Raw genomic sequence first — 16825 nt, forward strand, 5'->3', positions numbered from 1 at the left:
CGAGCCCCCGGCCCATGCTCATCTATTTGCAAAGATGGGCAAGAGTAATGCTTCTTTTGGCTGTTGAATTCACATTCTCATCCACACAGTATCAGAGCTGGTCATCATTTCATTTAGAGGGCTAGTTGCTAACTGTTCAATGTCTGCAAAACCTTCAAAAAATGTTTCCAATCCAACTAGCAATGGGAGTTATTTCACTTACTTGCTTCATAAGTATAACTCCAGTTTTATCTTGCTTACATTCTTTTTCTTCAATGCACCCATTTTTTCAAGGCCACCTGGATTGTGATCCGCCTTCACAGACAGAGTTCTAGATATTTTTCTTTTTTTGACAAATTATTTAAAATAAGGGGTTGCTGGAGTCTACAATCTTAAATTGGGTTGTCAATTAGAAAATTAAGGGGGTTATTCCAACTTTGGAGGAAGTGGTAATCCGTCCCAAAAGTGACGGTAAAGTGACGGATATACCACCAGCCGTATTACGAGTCCATTATATCCTATGGAACTCGTAATACTGCTGGTGGTAAATCCGTCACATTTGGGACGGATTACCACCTCCTCCAAAGTTGGAATAACCCCCTAAATCTCTTTGTGTCAAAGGATGTTGGGCATCTAAAAAAGAAGAGCAAAAACATTTCCAATAGCACATTTCTATTCCCCACAAAGTGTGACTGTAGTTCACCCTTTTTATATGTTTTAGGTTTTGTTAAATTCTACTTAGTACAAATGTCTTGACCATCTCCACATGTTAAAACCTGCTTAGCTAATCTCTTATTTCTGCTTCTTGCTTAGGAAGACTTACAAACTGAAATAATTATTTTATAGACTAAGCAGATGGTAATGGAGTCAGACAGCTATGCCTTAGCAAATTAAAGAATCATTGCTTTGTGCGTGCAGAACTGCTGTAAGGCTTCTTACACATAGAATGTGCTATCCCTCTGCCTTCTGCTTTTCTGACATTTTTTTTGCTGCAGATCTGCACATCTCCATCTGTGGTCATCAGTCAGTCTCTAAGCTGGGGGGTGAGCAGATCGTCCAACTATGGCGTGAATACGGCGTGAACCAGAAGGCACTGGTTACATGCTTTTGCTGCCTTTGCTCTGTGCTCATCTATATCTATAGCAAAGCAGAAGTAAGGCACACTGTGAGTTGTTTTGACCAGGTCTAACTACCACCAAGCAATTTTCCTCTCCACTGAAGATTGCCTCACAGATGCTGTAATCCCTGATACTTCATACTGCATGTATAGTTAGGATTTATCATCTCATCATCTCTGTTTCTGACTATGGGGGTCATTCTGACCCTGGTGGTAAAATCCGCCAGGGCCAACGACCGCGGGAGCACCGCCACCAGGCTGGCGGTGCTCCCTTGGGCATTCTGATCGCGGCGGTACAGCCGCGGTCAGAAACGGAAAACCGGCGGTGTACCGCCGGTTTTCCGCTGGGATTCCGACCCCCATACCGCCATCCTGTTGCTGGCGGTTTTGGCCGCCAGGCAGAGGATGGCGGTATGGGGTGTCGTGGGGCCCCAGTAACAGGGCCCCACCAAGATTTTCAGTGTCTGCCATGCAGACACTGAAAATCGCGACGGGTGCAACTGCACCCGTCGCACCCCTTCCACTCCGCCGGCATTCGTAGCCGGCATCCTCATGGAAGGGTGTTTCCCGCTGGGCTGGCGGGCGGCCTTCTGGCAGTCGCCCGCCAGCCCAGCGGGAAACCCAGAATACCCGCGGCGGTCTTTTGACCGCGCAGCGGTATTCTGGCGGTCCCAGCCAGGCCGGCGGGGGGTCAGAATGACCCCCTATATGTTCAAAAGAGGGTCCATTCAACCCAATTACGCAGAGCTTTGTAAGAAGCCTTCCAGCTGAACTCTAGTCCACCATCTTTCTTCTCCTAGACAGTGTCTCCCCTGGGACCACCATAATCTAGATTTATTTTTTTATATTCATAGTCATTGGGTGCAGATTTAGACATAGGTAAATACTTACATATCCCCCTCTTTCACATAAGGGGATTGAGCCTCTTACAGTAGGATTTGAAGCCTTACATTTGCAATAACTTTACACACATAGGAGGAAATCACTGCCACTGTACCAGAGGTCCCTTTTTAGGAAAATATTGGGAAAAAAATAATGCTTGTTATTATTTTAAAATAGCTTATATTTTAATGTATTATATAAATGTAAATGGATTTAAAATCATAATTATTTAACTAGAACAAAATAATGAAATATTACATCACATTACCTCATGAAACCAAATTTGTTTACAATTATTAATGATATGTTCTAATTACATTTATGATTAATTTTTTAACAATATTTAACTTTTCTCACCCTCTCACTGCCATTCTCATCTTTATTTAATATGGAGTAAATTTTGTTTACATATTAAATCTATTTAAATTATTTTCACCAACTAATAATGCATGTAAGCTGAGATTAGACCGTCATGAGATAGTTTAATTTTACCCTACTGATGATGTGTAATTGTGATCGGAATTACAATGTTTTTTTTTTTAAATTAAGTTAATCATGACATAATACAATAACAAAATAATTATTGATATATATGTATATACTATTAACAATGGCTGACATGACTGAAGGACACTAACTCATGAAACCTTGCTGCAATATATATTAGGTACAATACAGACAGAATGTGAAGACCCATGGTGTTTCAGCCCTCAGCAGAAGTATCTGGTGAACTAACTTATTAGGACACAGATAAAAAAATATTATTGATATTTGCAAAAATGTTGTCCATAAATTGCAGCCCGTTCTGCAAATATAACATTACTACTTTTGAACCAGATCCATTGTAACATATGTTGACAGTTAGGGGCTGAAACCATACATTTTTTCTATTTTTAAAGCTTCAAGGATGTTCTTAAGAAAACCCTTTTTTGATTTTTTTCAACTTTTAAAAAACATTTCTGTAACTTTTTTTCTAAAATATTTTGAGATAAAACTAAAAGTAATCAAAGCATCACTTTTACAAGTGGCCTGATGAGCTACCACTTGGTTCTTCCGAGCGTGGACACTCTGCTCAGTGACAGATGTAACTTTGCTCTAGTCCAGACAAAAAGTTCTAACAAAGTACAGATCAGATTCCTGTCATTGGGCTACAAGGACAGTGAGAGGAAGTTTATCTCCAGGCTTCAACATGTCCTTGGGGGCATTGCCAGATGTTGGCACCCCTTCTCTTTCTGCATTCTCCTTTTATGAGCATTATACTGATGGGGATGCCATGCATTGAAATGCTTAATCATCTCAGAAGTACTAAAAGAATACTCTTTCCTCATTCCTTTATGATCCCTTTTGCATATATTTTGTACGTAAACTTATTCTCAGAGTCCTTCTTTTCATCAGATGGAATTGTGAAGAACTCCAAAACTATGGATTTGGTAGGTCCTCTGCTTTCCTCCTTTTCCATGCAAATCTTGAGATCTCTAAGTTATTTTTGGTGTAATATTCAAAGAAAAAGGCAAGTCTAAACATAATAAGAACAGATTGTGCAAGCTGTGAACCAAGTTATATTCTAATCCCTAATGTAGGAAATGGGACTGAAAGTACTTCAAATTGCACAAATACAATCACACCAACCAAAACATTATGGTTGCACTAGGGAACATTGATACCACAGTACAGTTTTTGGATATGTGGTACAGTGACACAAAAAAATGCAGAAATTTCAATAAAACCTATTGACTCTTTACTGATTTGGACTTTCGCCCCCTTCTTAGTAACCTTAGCTTTAGTTAGAAATTCCAAGTCCTTCTGTCCTTTTGTTTTTGGAACTGCTGGACCTGAAAAAGCCTAACCAGAGACACGCAGCACTCTCTTCTTGTCTCTGTGGGTGCCATGGGAGTGCTGCAGTACCCTTAGGACATTAACAAAATAAAATAAAAACAGCCATCTGACAATTCTGGATACCCTACTAAAAAAAAGCCCAAATCCTTTATAAAATAGCACAAAGCAATTTCCTGCGCAAAGTAAGAAGCGCAAAGAAAAACATTTGCGCACTACTATTTTGCAGCGAAATATTACTACCCAGAGAATCCAACTTCATCATGGCCTCACAACAAAGTTCAGAGCAGCAATCAACTGACATCCATCCACAATCTACACCCATGCTGGAACATAGTAGGATGACACTGTACAGTGATAGCTCTGATATCAGCAAAGACAACAGTCCGTTTCTCTAAGCTCAAAAGGCAACTGGTGCTCTGGAAATAATTTTATTGTAGGGAAAAAAAGAAATACTTGAAACGTAAAGGTATCTCATACAAACAAATGCTGCACATGGGCCACCTGGGGAGGTACTCTATGTGAATAAGAGGTATGTGAAAGCGCCTTTGAGTTAGGCATCCCAACAAGATAGATTGCTGATGCAGAGATAAAAAGACAACAACAGACAACTAAAAGAGTTAAAAACTGCTCTACCTGAAGTATTGCGGCAACAAGAATAGGAAGATAATGTTAAATGTAGTATTTTACAACACATTGCAAACAATGTCTGCAGGTGGAGATGGGTTGAGGATTCTTACAAGACAAATAAAAAAAAAATTCCAAAAGTAATGCAGGACCATATGAAAAAAGTACACACAGACTTTGTACAAATTTAGCATATGAAAATGTCTTATTACCAAAAAAATAACAAAAATAAAAATGCTTAAAAAGTAAAAAACATACACTCATTTAAAATAGTTTTAAAAACTAAATTTGAACAAGTTTGAAACCAAAAAAAGTGAAAAAAATAAAAAAAACATGTAAAAACATCACAAAAATATGAGATCAAATTGGCCAGAGGCAAAGCCCTGCAACCACTCTCCTCTGCACACAACTAAACATTGTGGGAAGATGGGGGCAGGATGGATGCTTGCAGGGGGTTGGGTTCAAAGCCTAACCGAGGCCAGGCTTTGTGTCCAACCACTTTTGTGCATGTCCGAAGGCTATATGCAGTGGGGTTGCCCAACTGAATGTTCTACATATGATACTTTTATAATATGATCAAAACATACAGAAATTCAAGGGAAAAACAAAGGCTAAATTATGTTATAGTTAGGTATATCGCAAATATCAAGATTTATATTAAAAATCAATGACATGTGCAACAGATGCAAGGAGGCAGAACTGGGGCAATTGGAAGATGACATCAGGGATTTGGAATGGAGGATTGTTGTGACCGAATGGCCTGCAGTGTAAAGGGACCTGGTGTAGGCATGCACAATCCTTCAACAGAAACTGCTAGACTTGGCAATGTTAAGCTGGCTTCATTCCCATGGGTCTGTGTATGAATAGGGAGATATCTTTGTGCATGAGTTTGCCTCCCATTTTCAAACCCATGGGAGCCTGGTGCTGAGGAGCGGGCCAACGCCCATATCCCTGATTTGCCTGCCCACATGCTTAGTGTGGGGAAAAGTGGTGACCTCAACCTGACACTAACCATGGAGGAGATCCAAGAGGCTGTATTGCCTATGCCCATGGGGAAAACTCCAGGCCTAAATGGCTTTCCATTGGAACTCTATAAAAGGTTCCCCCTTACTGATTCCTCACTTCCTAGTGCTCTACCAAGATGCCTACAACAGGAGGGATCTCCAGCAAGACCCCTACGAGTCAACCTTCACAGTGATCCTAAAGTCTGGAAAACCTCTGGAGGAGAGCAGATCTTATTGTCCCATCTCCCTTATCAATCTAGATATGAAAACTTTAACTAAGGTTCTGGCTACATGTTTGTCCACAGTGATTCGCACTGTCATTCACCCTGACCAGAGCAGCTTCATGCGAAGAGGATAGCCAGACATTGCCTCAGATGACTTCATCTGCCATTGGCCCATCAGGACGAACTTCAAGAGGAGGCGGAGCTGCCTCCGGTTGATATTAAGTGGGCCTATGAGTCGGTGCACTGGCCCTTCCTTCAGACAGTGCTCAAAAAGGTGTGATTTGACCCGCGCTTTAGGAAATGTGTCTCTCTTCTCTACTCTGATCTGTGGGCCCGAGCCAGGGTCAATGGACTCTTGTCTCACAGGTTTCCTATCGAGCATGGCACAAGGCAGGGATGCACCCTCTCAGCTCTGCTCTTCGTCCTAACTGTGGAGCACCTTGCAGAACACGTACATGTGGATGCTAGGCTCTGCGACTTTGTGTGGTGGGTGGGCACAGAGGACCATGGCCCTCATTACGAATCTGCCGGTCTTAAGACTACCAGACTCACAGTGGCGGTCGGACCTCTACAGTTATTGCGGTCCAACCACCACATTACGACCGTGGTGGAGTGGCCACGGTCCAACCGTTGACAATGCCAGGTTGCCACCAGTCAACAGCCTGGCGGTCTCGGCAGATGTAAGCCACCAGGGAGGTGCTGCATGCAGTGCCGCCCTGGGGATTACTACTCCCCAATCCGCCAGCCTTTTCATAGCGGTTGGATCTCCATGGAAAGGCTGACGGAATGGAGGTGTCGGTGGCTCCTTGGGGGCCCCTGCACTGAGCATGCACTTTGCATGGGCAGTGCAGGGGACCCCATGGGCAGTTCTGTCTCGCTTTCCATTGCCCGAATTACGGCCAGTGGAAAGCACGGCAGGTGCTGCTGCACCGCCACATTTCTGCCAGCTCCATTACGAGCCGGCGTTAATGTTAAGTCCCTGTTTCCCCCTGTGCTGATGGGCAAAAATACTGTTTTCACCCGACGGCTCAGTGGGAAACTTGTAATAGGGCCAGCTGTGTTCTGGCCGCACTAGCGGTCAGATGGTGGTAAAAGTTTATATTGAGTGTCCATGTCTCTTTATCTGCTGATGATATGTTGTTCTTCCTGTGTAGGCCCGGTGAGACACTTCGACAGCTGATGGAAACACTTGAGTTGTACAGCGATGCCTTGAGTCACAGGGTAAACTGAGGGAAGTTGGTCCTGGTGCCCCTACAGGGGACACAGCCATGAAGGGAGATTGGCTCCTGGCTGCAAGTGGCGAGTGACCACTTTCGGTATCAGGTCATGACGGTGGCTCACTGAGCACCGCTACTGGGAGTTCAACATTGCCCCACTTGTGGAACAAATATGAAAACACATGGGTGAATGGTTGATTGTGGGCAGGGGCACCCTCTTTAAAATGGTGACCCTCCCCAAGATCTTATATGTACTACAACACTACCCTTACCCATTGCCACCAGCTTTCTTTGTAGATCTTCAAGCCCAAATCTGTAGTTTCTTGTGGGCAGGCAAGAGCCCTAAGGTAATCTTTGTAAAATGCTGACCCCCGTATGAGGCAGACCTGGGCTGACATGAAGCTGTATTATTGGGCATCCCAGCTAGTCAACATTAATGACTGGTTCAGGGCCGAGAGAGATAACCCGACCCTCAGGCTGCAACTGGAGTTGCTCCATCCACATTGGCTGCTTTCCTTGCTCTATAGCCGGTCAACCCCTCAATCCTTGCCATCAGTTGGTTGCATTCCACGCCAGTGCTGGTACCTGGCCCTTTGCCAATTGACGTGGTTTGGCAGGCTCACTGGAGTGACCCCCCCTGTGGCATGGGACCTGGTTGTCTGAGTCAGTTTGATTTGCTGATCTCGGCGCTTGGGAGCTCATTTGCATTTCCAACTTGGGGATGTCTGGGTTGGGGGTCATATGAAAACCTTTCAGGAACTTGGTGTAGAGTTCAGCTCACACTACTTCCAATTCTACAAATATCCCGAGTTTCGACATGCCCTTGACAAATGTAAGACACAGCTTGACACCCTTCCTGAGTTTCGCCCTCTTGACTGTAAGCTGGTTACTAATGAAATGGGCAGGCATGGCATCTGGCGCCTACACCAACCACTAGCAGCCAATACACCAAAACTCCTATTGATTCTCAGGTCTAGATGGGAGGATGATATGGACACCCTGGTGGACGACGAATGGACAGAGGTGAAGATGGCTCTACATGAGCTGGCTATCTCCATGCGCCTGCGCTTGATCCAATTCAGCATTTTTCATAGAACCTATTATTCTCCGGAAAGGCTCTGGAGCATGGGTAGCTATCCTGGAGTGTCTGCATTGTCGTCACTTCCCCATCTCCCTCTAACACGTGCTGCAGGAGTGCCCAATGGCAAGGGAATACTAGACGGGGGTAATGATAGGATAGGGCAGGTGCTGTGTCTCAGGATGGAGCTTGATCCTGAAGTGATAATTCTGGGGATCATGGGTGAATTGGGCACACTCCTGGTTGTAGCTTACCTGGTGGCAAAGAGGGATCTGGCCCAAAATTGGAGAGGCAAATCTTACCCACCCTTCCATAGGGACACCCTAGAGGGGAAGTTTTGTTGGTACTTACTGAATGTTTCCTTTGGGATGCTGAAAGGCACACCCCACCCCTCAGGCAGGCAGAGATCAATGGCTCCCTCACCTCTACCTGTTTCTGCAGGCCCTTCTGCAGGACCCAGAGTGTACCTTTGTAGATGTGTATTGTTGCTGCCTACAAGGAATGCTGCTAGTGCGCTGCAGCATGTTTTCTCTATTTATTCTCCTATGAGCTGCAGCTGAGAGTGCAACGGGACTGCGCTATTCATCTTCATTTGGTTCTTATGATGCAAATTACAAATCAATAGAAAATGTTACATATAAAAGATTAAAGTTATGCTATAGTTAAGTTTTTAAATTAGATAAGAACTAACATTTAAAAAAATGAAAAAACGCTGAGATTTACCAGAGATAGTTTACTGCTTGTGACCTCACTAATTAGATAAATATAATGTCTAATTAAAGTACATCATTGTTGAAATCACTGATGACATCTCAAAATGCATCATTGATGACATCACTGATGAAATCATCCATATCACCCTCACCTCCCACTGCACCTTTTTGAAAACATTAGGCTTTTTATGCACTTACACATTTTTACTTCAATCGCTGAAAGTTAGGAAATTCTTTCAAGCCACAAATCCCATGAAGAAGTTGGCCATACAGAAACATCTCGAGTCTACAAAGTCTACCCGGGAACTTTCTTACCTCTTGAATTTCAATAATGGTAGGCAGTGATAGATTAAACAATGGGTTGGTCCTTAAAGCTAACTTATTTCTGTTTGAAGAACATGTTCTTGAACTCAAATAAACATCGCATTTTGACCACTTCATTTCAAGAAATTCTAGTTGTTGCTAGTCTTTCAACATTGCTACAACGTGTGGTGTTTAATGCAGATTTAATTTCTTTCTAGCATTTTTTGCCTAATAAATTTAGTGTTTTAGAGGCATATTTATAGGCCCCTAGCGCCACCTTGCACCGCATTAACGTCTTTTTTTTACGTTAATGTGGCCCAAAAACGCCAAAATCCACAGCTGTATTCACAGGGTGGCGCAATGCATGCATCGTGCCACCCTGTAACCCTTTGCGCTACATTATGCCTCCCCGTTAGAGGAGCCGGTAAAATGGTGCAAGGAAATCTATTGGATTTCCTTGCACCATTTACTACGCCACTTTTACGCCTACTCAAGAGCTGGCGTTAAAAAGGGGGTTCCATTCTTTAGAATGGGCCTCTATGTACTCTGCAGGAGTAGCGCCAATATTTTGGCGCTACTCCTGCAGAGTACATCAATAGCGTCCTTAAAAATGACACTATTGCCCCCTACCCTCTGCCATGATGCACCGTATTTTACATACTGCGCATACATGGTGGCGGTAGGGTGGTACTAAGGGATGCAGGGAGAGTGGCGCTCAGCACCACTTTCCATAAATCTGATCCTCAGTTTCAACTAGAAAAGCACGTTCTCTATACATCTACAGGGCATTAATTATGAATGGTCAGTCGAACCGCAGATAGGCTAGATGGGGACAAAATAATCAAATTTAATGCACAGTCTAGTGTTGACCAGATTCAAATTAAAACCTGATATATTAGAATGCACTGGTAATTACACAGCTTCTTTGCAGGCTCAGTCATCAGCTCTCAGTTATTGCTCCACAAACGGAATGGATGCTGAATATATTAGGAAACAACTGAAAACAGCACAGCACGTTAACCTGAGCAGCAATCTGTTAACCGAATGGCTCCCCTGTTTATCACACTGAAGTGGTTTCCGCTCCGTATATCATTCTGAATGGGCTTTAGCTTTGCAAACAGTTTTGAGAAGATTTGTCTGGTAAATGTTTTTATTGCTCAGCTGTTAAAGGCAAGGTAGGCGAGCTCTGAAGGCTCAGCTCTGGGAGGAGATCGCCTTAGTTGTGAGGTACATGCATTTTTTCAGTCATACCATCAAAGGAAATTCAGCTTTCACTACACCTCGATGAACATGTGTTGTAGACTTTCTTATTTTTGGTAAATTTAGTTTTGAACTCGAAATTTCTAATTTACATAACACATGTTTTGATGTTGAACATTTATATATCGGATGCAATGTGAATACTGAAAAGGCTAATTACGAGATGGCAGGTGGGGAAGAGGTCAAAAATGTGAATGGAATGAAGGTAACACATTTTGAAAAGTGAAAAAAAAACGCAACTCGCAGCAACTGACTTTAGCCATCCTCGTTTTCTCCTTCACCTGCATTTTTGAGTTTTCAACCCTAGAGGTCAAAGTATCTAACATCCTTTACCCCGCAGTCCGAACAACAACCTGCCTTTACAATGCATTCAGTACCACGACTGGTATGTTGCCACTCATTACTTTACCACACAAGTCATAACAATGACTACAAAGTCAATACTCTATCCTTTGCCAGGCTGAGGTACTGGTGTATGGAAAAAGCATTCATCTTGGCCTGGGTCTATGGTGGTCTATGGTCAGATGACTAACATTCAATCAAAGCTGTTTGTCTAGCCATAAAACAGTGTAATCATGGGCCCAGAAGTAAGAGGGCCTAGAGCCTCCTTGTGCCACAGTAGCGTAATTTTGTATGATGCAAATGTGGCCCAATGAGGCCAAATTCACCACACCATATTTACAAAGTGGTTCAATGCATGCATTGTGGCACTTTGCAACCCCTTGCGCCACATTATGCGCCCCTCATGCTTAATGTATGCAAGGGGGGCACTCACCCATTAGGGGGACTGCAAAAATTGTGAAGATTTCACTGCACCATTTATAGCACTTATAGTGCGTACACTAGCAGTGCATGGCAAGGACGTGAGTTATAGTTGCCTTCCATGCATTGCTAACTACATAGACATTACATCACTCTTGACATCTTTTAAAACATCATTGATAATATCACTGTAACATTTGCAGGAACATTAATAATGAGAAAACTGTGCATGGGGGGTGCAAGTTATATTTACCGCAGGGCATGAGTTACAGTTAATTAAAATAACTATAACTCTAACAGGTGAAATTCGAAGGCTACAGGGTCGCTATAGTTAGGTTCAGATTTTACATGCACAAAACCACAATTAACAAAAAAACAAAGGTGGGCTCCCAAGCTTGTTTTTTACTAGGCCCTTAGGTGGGCCAGGTCCAGAGGGCATTTTTTTAATGGTGAGCCTTCTGGCAACACCTCCACCCCAGGCAGCACCACCTCCCTGGGCCAACATAAATACTATGCGGGGGCCCTGGGTGTTTCCCGCAGCCCCGGGGACCATCATCTCCCCAAGGCACAACATCAGTACTATGTGGGGGGCACACAGCAGCCCCGCAGCCCTGGGAACCACCACCTCCCCCGGGCGCAAGTTATAGTTACCTTAGGGCATGATTTACAGCCGCTTGAAAGAACTTACTATAACTGCTGAATTTCTATGGTTTTGCACTAAATTCAGAACCCAACTAAAAAATCCCTGTAACCTTTGTTTTTTTCACTGAAAATATATCTCATTTAATGAGTCATGCACACTGGAAGTGTTAATTCACCATTGGTTTAAGCCCCTGCACTGTGTTTCGCCCACCTGGCATTGCTCACACATTGGGCTGTGGTTGGAAGTGGATTTTTTTTTTTTACAGAAAAATGGGAAAAGGGCTGCAGAAGAAAGCATGTGTTTTTTCCCCCGAAAATGGCACCAACAAAGGCTTTGTGGAGCTAAAATCACCAACTTCTCAGCTTTCAGAAACAGGCAGACTGGAACCAGAAAACCACATTTTCAACACAATTTAAAATATTTCTTGTGCTTTTAGCCTCCTTCCAGTTTGTGACGGAAATGGATATGAAACCAGTGCCGGATCCTGGACAGCTAAACATTTCTGAAATGTAGACAGAAAATTTTCCAGCTATGGCAGATTTTTGAAAGCAATATACTGTTACGTTGGGTGGACTCTTCTGGCTGTGGGGATATATAGGGCTTGTAGGTTCATGAAAATCCCTAGGTACCCAGAGGCAATAAATGAGCTGCACCTTGCAATGGATTTCCATTGTATACCGGGTATACAGCAATTGATTTAGTGAAGTATAAAGAGTCAAAAATAGGTATCAAGGAAATATTTGCATTTCCAAAATGGCCATAAGCTAAGGTTTTGAGAAGCAGTGGTTATGTGTGCATCTCTGAATTCTGGGGTCCCCATACTAGCATGTGAATTACAGGGCATTTCTCAAATAGACTTCTTTTTTACACACTGTCTTACATTTTGAAGGAACAAATGTAGAGAAAGACAAGTGCCAATAACACTTGTTCTTCTATTGTGTTCTCCCAAGTTTCTTGGTAAAAATGGTACCTCACTTGTGTGGGTAGGCCTACTGCCCGCTACAAGAAACGCAATATGGACACATTACATTTTTACATTGAAATCTGACGTGTTTTTTGGAAAGTGCCTAGCTGTGGATTTTGGCCTCTAGCTCAGCCGGCACCCAGGAAAATCAACCAAACCTGTGCATTTTTTAAAACTAGATACCTAGGGGAATCCCGGATGGGGTGGATTGTGGGGCTCTCATCAGTTTCTGTTACCCAGAATCCCTTGCAAACCTCAAAATGTGGCAAAAAAACACTTTTCCCTCAGTATTCAGTGCTGCAAAGTTCTGGAATCTGAGAGGAGCCACAGACTTCCTTCCACCCAGCATTCTCCTGTCTCCCGATAAAAGTGGTACTTCACTTTTGTGGGTAGGCCTAGTGCCCGCAGCAGGAAATACCCCAAAACACAACGTGGACACATCAAATTTTCCCAAAGAAAACTGACCTGTTTTTTACAAAGTGCCTAGCTGTGGATTTTGGCCTTTACCTCCGCCGGCACCTAGGAAAACCTAACAAACCTGGACATTTCTAAAAACTAGACACCTAGACAAACTCAGAATAGGGTGACTTGTGGGACTCTCAACAGGTTCTGTTACCCAGAATCCTTTGCAAACCTCAAAATGTGGCAAAAAAAACATGTTTTTCCCACATTTCAGTGACAGAAAGTTCTGGACACTGAGAGGAGCCACAAATTTCCCTCCACCCAGCATTCCCCCAAGACTCCCGATAAAAATTGTACCTCACTTGTGTGGGTAGGCCTAGTGCCCCTGTCAGAAATGGATCACACAATGGTCACTGTTAGTCCCTGATTAATACTTTTTGGTGCAAAACTGCAATTATGCAGTTTTGCACCAAAAAGTTTAGCACCGGCTTGCACCAATTCTGTGCACCAGCCGGGCACCATATTTATGGAATGGTGCAAGCCGGTGCAAAGGGTAGGCTAGCTTCAATAAAAATGACGTTTGTCAGGTGGAGCTGGCGGTATGGAAGAAGGGGATTTTGCACCAGAAAATGATGTTAAGCAGGTTAGAGTAAAAGAAAATGACTCTAACAGATTGGCGTCATTTTCTTGTGCTAAACCTACCATGCCACATGACTCCTACCTTAGAAAAGGCAGGAGTCATGCCCACCACCCCAATGGCCACCACAGGGGACAAGGGTCCCCTGTGCATGGCCATTGCACCCTGTGCCATGTATGGGTGCCCATTTCAGGGCTCCCTATGGCACTTTTAAAAATAAAATTAAACACCTACCTGTACCTACCTGTACTTACCTGTACTTACCTTGGATGGGGTCCCCCATCCTCCGCAGTCCCTCTGATGTGGGTGGGGGTGTTCCTGGGGCCTGGGGAGGGCACCTGTGGGCTTATTCCATGGTGTTCCACCATGGAAATGGGTCCACAGGTCCCCTAATTCGTCCCCTGACCCAGACGTTAAAAAATGGGGCAAAGCAAGCTTTGCACCATTTTTTGACCCCTCCTCCCTCCTGTGCCCCATTTTTGCACAGGAGTATGAATATGGCGTTGAGCCCATAGAGTCATTTTTGGTACGGGAATGCCTACCTTGCATCTCATTAACGCAAGGTGGGTTTCCACGTCCAAAAAATGACTTTAACTCCATAAATGTGGCACTAGACAGGTCTAGTGCCAAAGAACAAATATGGAGTTAGTTTTGCACCAAATTAGAGTACAAAAAAATGACGCTAATTCAGTGCAGAGTATAAATATGCCCCTTAGTCCATACATGAGGGCAACTGTTGACCCTGGGGTGATCCATTCCTGAGGTAGGCACTAGGTACAGGCACTCAAGTGGGGTAGCATTTTTATCAGGACAGGTGGGGAAACACTGGGTGGTAGTAATTTTGTGGATCCCAGCATATTCCAGCAGTTTGTGTGACAGCAATGCAAGAAAAAATAGAGTTTGTATTCAACATTTCACCTTTGCAGGGTATTCTGGGTAACAAAGCTTTAGGGAGTCCACTCAAGTCACACCTCTGTGGACTCCCCGGGTGTTTCCATAAATGTCTGGGTTTGGTAGGTTTCCCCATACGGCCGCCAAGTCCGGGACCAAAAACGCAGGTGCCTGCCTTGTAAAACCAGGTTGTTTTGTGATAGATAATTTTGATGTTTCCACAATAGGATTTGGGCCGTGGAATTTGGGGCTGAACTAAATTGGGGAGCTCCCAAGAGAGCACTCTCTCTGTGCTTGCTGCCACATGCACCTGCTCTCTGAGTTGGTTTAACTCGCTATTGTCCCACTGCACAGACTGTGCTTGTGAAGGGACAGCAGGCCTGTCCTCATCACCTCCCTCAGAATCTCTAGAAGAGGTGTTGCCAGAAAAATGACTCCCAGAGTCTGCACCATTGTCCTATCCCTCATATGCTGTCTCAGTAGCTGCTGCCTCAAGACTCTGATCCTCGTGCAGAGCTGTCCTCTATATCCCGAGTTAGGGCTTGAGCAGCAGTCATCCAACGAGACACTATCTCTGCTACTGGCTAAACTGTTGCTCTAAAACACTAGCTTACGTAGACAGTCACAAAATTGCTGGTTGGTGTGTGTGAGATGCGTTCAACAGTAAAGGTTAGTCACCTTACCTTTGCTTCTTCCCTCTATCAGCACGTTCTCTCAAGACACTAAAAAGAGCAAAAAGGACACAATATTACTTCACCTTGTCAATCATCACCGTCTTTAGCGACTCTGCTGCCCTTGACTGGCAGTCATTATTGCTGCTCCCACTTCCAAGACCTCCTCCTCGGATTCCCTCACTACCACCCAGAAAAAGTGCCCTTCATCTCTTCATAGCCCCCCTCGCACATCCATTTCATTTCTATTAAAGCACAGGTAATGGCTTGCTTTTCTAATCTTCCCAGCTGTTTACATAAAAAACAGATTTGATCTTTGCAGAAGGCATATCAACCTTCTGCGGTACTTTATGGCATCAAAACTGCCATTAGACAAAAGTCAGAACCTTTTGTAGCAGAAACATATTCACAAGAGTTACTTGACTTTTTTATTGCTGCCTAAAAGATACAGTTGAAACGCGTCAGTTGAAGTATGTCTATTGCTTTGAAGATGCAAGCTGCAACTACAAGAGAACTGGTGGCAAATGTATTTATATTTATGTATACATATGTAAAGAGATCACTTTTACATGTGGGTGTGGTTTTCCTGGGGGCCAATCGCAAAAATATGCAAATATGCCCCTGGGGGTCGGCTGGCCCATTTCCAGAGAGGGCAGACCCCATAAGTGAATTCCCTGTGCCTAGTGGGGTTTCCTGGTCCTTGATCGAGGCTGCGCTGTGATTGAGGGCCAGGAAACCATTTCAGGAAGGCCTTGTTTGAAAGGGGAGAATTTCCCCTTTCAAACATGGCCTTCCCGAACAGTGGGGAGCCTGTTTGGGCCCATTTTCCCCACTGGAGCAGGAAGTGGCCGTAGGTGGTGATGTCACAAAGGGGAGGGCGGGGGGAGATGCTGAAGATCTTCTGTGTCTCCCAATCGGGGGATACTTAAAATAAAATCCTCCGGTGCAATGCACTGGAGTTGGCCACCGGTCGTGACCCACACCAGAGGGGTTAAATGTAAAAAAAAAAATCGAGTGCTGAAAACTGAAAAACCAAGGCATATATTAATACTGTTTGACCCAAAACTGCGCAAATGCAGTTTTGCATCAAAAAGTTTAGCGTCTGCTTGCGTCTTTCATCAGTGCCACCCAGGCACCATTTTTATGGAATGGCACAAGCCTGCACTAATAAATGGTTAGCGTCACACAAAATGATGCTAACCCATGAGCCCTGTCATAAGGCAAAATGACGTTAATGCTACAAAAGTGCCTCTAGCCCATTTTGTTGCACATAAACATGTCGCAAATGGGTTAGCGCCATCTTTACACCACATTAGCGTCAAATTTAAACACACATGCAGGAAAGAGTGCAATTGCAAGGGAAGATGGAAGCAGCAGACCAGGCGAGACCCCAGGAAGACCCTAGATGCCCAAGCACCAGCCAGCAGGATACACAGAAATCGCAGTAGGATGAAAAGGAAAAGGAAAAGCAAAAGTGTTGGTTAAGTGAGGAGGAGCACGACATCCTTGTCAGAGAGGTGAAGGAGCACCAACAAGAGTTCTTTGTCACCTCCAAATTGCCAATTGGTAAGAGAGAGGCTACATGGCAGCAAATAGTGGACACAGTCAACAGTGTGGC

This window comes from Pleurodeles waltl, chromosome 1_1 (assembly GCF_031143425.1).
Source record: "Pleurodeles waltl isolate 20211129_DDA chromosome 1_1, aPleWal1.hap1.20221129, whole genome shotgun sequence".
Lineage (NCBI taxonomy): Eukaryota > Metazoa > Chordata > Amphibia > Caudata > Salamandridae > Pleurodeles > Pleurodeles waltl.